The sequence below is a fragment of the Octopus sinensis genome, linkage group LG11, assembly GCF_006345805.1.
Source record: "Octopus sinensis linkage group LG11, ASM634580v1, whole genome shotgun sequence".
Taxonomy (NCBI): Eukaryota; Metazoa; Mollusca; class Cephalopoda; order Octopoda; family Octopodidae; genus Octopus; species Octopus sinensis.
Genome location: NC_043007.1, coordinates 52,606,562 through 52,611,561, shown reverse-complemented (window position 1 = coordinate 52,611,561; position 5,000 = coordinate 52,606,562).

Sequence of the window (5,000 nt, the reverse complement as noted above, 5' to 3'; positions counted from 1 at the left end):
TATATACATACATGTGTGTATATATATATATATGTGAAGGCGCATGGCTCAGTGGTTAGAGCGTCGAGCTTACGATCGTGAGGTTGTGAGCTCGAATACCGGACCGGGCTGCGTGTTGTGTTCTTGAGCAAGACACTTTATTTCACGTTGCTCCAGTTCACTCAGCTGTAGAAATGAGTTGCGACGTCACAGGTGCCAAGCTGTATCGACCTTTGTCTTTCCCTTGGATAACACTGGTGGCGTGGAGAGGGGAGGCCGGTATGCATGGGCGACTACTGGCCTTCCATAAAAAAACAACCTTGCCCAGACTTGTGCCTCAGAGGGTAACTCTCTAGGTGCAAACCCATGGTCACTCATGACCGAAGGGGGTCTTTACCTTTATATATATATATAAAGGGGTTTGAATTCAAACTCTGTTTTTTATGTTTTACTTATATTCTTTATGATACTAATGTATAATATAGAATATATAGTATATATAGTAAAATGGAATGAAGTATTGATTGTCTTATTGAATAGATGAAATATTGAATATCGAATATTAAGGGATTAGTATATCTGCTTGCATTTAAGCAGTCTTCAAGGTCCCAGTTTGTGACAGGAATGTTTCGACTGTAGTTGACTGGCTGTCTTTTGTCCTTTATATACATTCCTATGGACAGCAGGAACAACTACTTCTGCTTGTGTTAGGTGGAGGACTATTTTTAGATTTAAATAACTTGTTAAATATGGTTAGGATTGGTTTTTCCAACACAAAAAACTCTTACAAATTATCTCTTCACATAATAACAACCTGTTAAATATTAATACATTTACTAATACTAACATTAATTTAGCTAGTAACATCCATCCCTCTAGAAATATTGATAACAAGGTTATTGTATCTGAAGTCAATTCCAACAGAATTAAGTTTTATGTCAAGTAACTCAAAAATTAAAAAATTCTATATACCAGTGTAAAATAAGTACCCATAATAAAGTAAGATTTTACATTGGAAGCACATCGTAACAGTTATCTAAACGAATTTCTATCCATTACTCAACATTTAGAGATAGGAATAAACATAACAGTATAGGGCTCAGTAAATTAATTTGGGATCTAAAAGACCATAACGAACAATTAAATTTAGAATGGTTGATTCTCTCAATCTTGATACCTTATGACATAAGCAAGGAATTCTGTCTTCTCTGTAATTCTGAACTATTTTTCATTATTTTTTCTAAAAGTACCCTAGTAAACACGGTTATAGAGCATGCATACCGATGTAAACATTGGCAAAAACACACCTTTAGTTCATATAAGTAATCTCTATCATTATATATAAATTAGACATTAATTTTCTTTTTATATTTAACATTCACTAAAACAAATATCACTCCTCTTTTATAGGCCACTTCTGACGTTATATCATATAACGCTTTTTCAAACAATATTAATAGCGCTCAGTAAATAACTATACATATCCATCATTTTCTGTTAAAATGTCTTATTGACGAGTTTCATTTCTTCACTTCCCTGAAGAGATTACATTGTTGTACACCATTTTATTCCTTTGGAATAATATCAGTGAAATCTCCAAAACATGTGTCGGAAGTAAAAGTATTTGAATTATAACTGTGTTAAACTCCATTTATTTATTTACATTTTTTTCTTTTTTTTCTTTTTTCTTATTTCGTTTTTCCCCCACCCCTCCTTTTTCTTTTTTTCCTTCCCCCTTCTTCGTTCTTTTTTCTCTCTCTTCCTTTCTTTCGTTTTTTTCTCTAACTATACGATACTTGTATAGAGACATGCAACTTTATGTCCCCCCTCACTTACTCATGTCATAAGCTTTGCTTCGTAAATAAGAACGCTACGTTAACATCCATGATTTTAGCTTGCATGCGAGCTAGATTGCGTATACATATGTATATATGCATTTGTGTGTATATTTTAGCTTTATATTATACGTCTGTATATGTATGGGGTTTGCACGCATCTTTCTGTGTATGTTGATATATATATGTATACTCTAATATGAATATGTATTGCAGTGTAATATTTTTAATGCATTTTAATTTCCATGTATTAATTATATTTCCTTCATTAAGGTCAATATGTATTTTATTCAATGTAAGGTTTTTCCTCGAATTTTATAATTTTTATATATATACATATGATTTTGATTTTGATTTTGATTTTTCCAGTTTCAGCTAATGAGCTGTGGCCATGCTGGGGCACCGCCATTTGGTTTGCTACACGATTTTACCTCACGGATGCTTTTTAGCAAACGCCATCTGATGCATGAGAGAGTTTGATGCAGCTGCCCTCATCTGCACCTCCTGCCGTGAAGTTGGTTCATCCGGGACACCTGACAGGAAGAGATCCAGTCCTACTTTAAAGACATCCGCATCTACACCATGCAGGTCCCTCAGGTTCTTCGGGAGGATATTGAAGAGCCGTGGGCCTCTGAAGCCCAGGCTATCACAATATCTTGTCCTACATCTTGATGGCAAATTTGGAGTCCTTGGTACTACGCAGTGGCGTCCGGTTCTGGCATTTGTGTGACTCTCGATGCCAAAGTCTGGGACAAGACCTTCCAGGATCTTCCAGATATATATTATGGCATATCTTTCTCGCCTACGCTCCAGGGAATAGAGCTTTAATCTCTTGAGTCTCTCCCAGTAGCTCATATGCTGCACAGAGGCTATCTTCTTCGTGTAGCTTCGTTGGATCGCCTCAAGTTCTGTGATCAACTTGACACTGGATGGTGACCATAGCTGAGAGCAATAGTCAAAGTGGCTTAGGACAAGTGTCTTCCAGAGGACCATCATGGTTTCTTGTTCTCTTGTTCTAAAGGTTCTAAGAATCCATCCAGCCAGCCGTCTACATTTCATTGCCAGTTTAGCAACATGTACATGAAAGGTCGCATCATCACTCATGTGAATACCCAGGTCATGCACTGATTGTTGCTCTGGGATTGCAATCCCTCCGGGTCCAGTGTATTCATTGGGTATTGCATTCAGTTTTGCATGCTGATAGTATAAAGCTTGAAACTTTTCAGCATTGAACTGCATGCTATTCTTTTCAGCCCACTTGTATATTTCGTCCAGCTCACATTGCAGGTGCTTAGTGTCTTCAGGGTTCTGTATTGCCTGTGAAACTTTTGTATCATCTGCATAACTTGTGATCGTGGCTCTCTGCGTGGCTGAGGGCATGTCTGAGAGGGCCATTATGAACAGTAGTGGTCCCAAAACAGTGCCCTGCGGAACACTGCTCACTATTTGCGTGTTGATGGAAGTGGCCCCATTGGCTGCTACCACCTGACTTCTATTCTTCAGAAAGTCATGAAGCCATTCTCCCAATTTTCCAACTATGCCAAGATCACGCAGTTTGTGACATATCATTCCATGATCGACTTTATCAAAGGCCTTTGCAAAGTCGAGATATATGACTTCCACATTTGAGTGGTTGAGCAGTTGTTTCAGCACCCAGTCATAGTGTTGTAGGAGCTGAGTTAAGCAGCTTCTTCCTGGTCGGAAACCATGTTGGGTGTCAGGCATCAAGTCATTTTCTTCAAGGAAGGTGATTAGTTTCCTTCTGACTATTCGTTCCATGACCTTGCTGATGTGTGAGGTGAGAGAGATAGGTCTGTAGTTCTTGGCCTCTGCTCTGCTACCTCCTTTATGAATAGGGCATATTTTACCTTCCTTCAGTTTTTTTGGAAGTTTGCCAGCTGCAAGGAAGCTCTGAAAGAGGATCTGCAGTGGTCTTGCTAGGACTCTCTTACATACTTTTAGGAGGATTGCCGGGAATCCATCGGGGCCAATAGCTGAGTCTGTTTTCATTTCATCTATAGCCTTTATTACATCGTCTTCCTTTATATCGATGTAATTTATCGTCGCCGCCTCTGATCTTATATCTGCAGTGGTAAAGAAGTCAGTTGGATTGGTGATTTGGAAATGCCCGAGGGGTGGAGTGAAAACACTCTTCAATTGCTCATTCAGTATTTCACTTACCCTCATTGGTTTTCCTGTGAGTGTGCCATCCTTTTCAAGGAGTGGCCCTATCCTACAGTGCACCATAGCTGTTTCTTTGGCATACCTGTAGAAAGCTCTGGGGTTAGATTTTATGTTTTCTATAGCCCAGGCTTCTTTGTCTGCTCTTTCCTTTTCATGGGAGAGTTGCAGACATTTTTCAATTTCCAACAGTTTTATTTTCAGGTGGGACTTTTTACTGCTTTCAATCTGTTTGTTTAGGTGATTTGAAATTTTTGTACGCCGTCTCATTAAAATTTTCCTCTCTCTGGGGATTTTGTTCTTGTGTACAGTGGCCTTTCTCTCTGGGACACATTTGTAGCATATGGCTTGCGTTACAGACATGAATTGTTGAAGTTTCACGTCGATGTCTGGTGAGGAGAGACATTTAGGCCAGTTTTGTTTGAGGATCTCTTTCTCAATTTGTTTCCAGTTTGCCTTATGGTAGTTCAAGCTGGAAAGATTCTGAGGGTTTCTTGTAGGCTGCATGTCCGTGCTCTCTTTTGGCCCGTACATGGTCAACTCTACCATGTTGTGATCCGAGAGTAGTGTCAGTGTCACTTTCACATTATGGATGAGATCCATATTATTTGTGAAGCAGAGATCCAGTGTGTTACCTGCCTTGGTTGGTTGGAGTATTACTTGCTCCATGTACAGGGTGTTGATGAGGTTCAGGAGGGACCTCGCCTGTCCTCATTCACATCTTGTCATTCCTGGGAGAGAAAGGCCCTCGGGCCATCTGACATTGGGTAGATTGAAGTCTCCCATAAGAAGTACACTTATGTGTTGTTCTAATGTGATTAGAACTTCTATTTTTATAAGGCAGTCTTCAAACTTGCCTACATGGCTTGGGGCATCTGGAGGGCGATATGTAGCACACATAACTACATCAAGTTGCCTTATATGTACAATTAGTGTGTCACACACCGAGTTTGAGTATGACAAAAGGACCTGGGGTGTGAGGTCCTCACGGATGTACATAGCAAC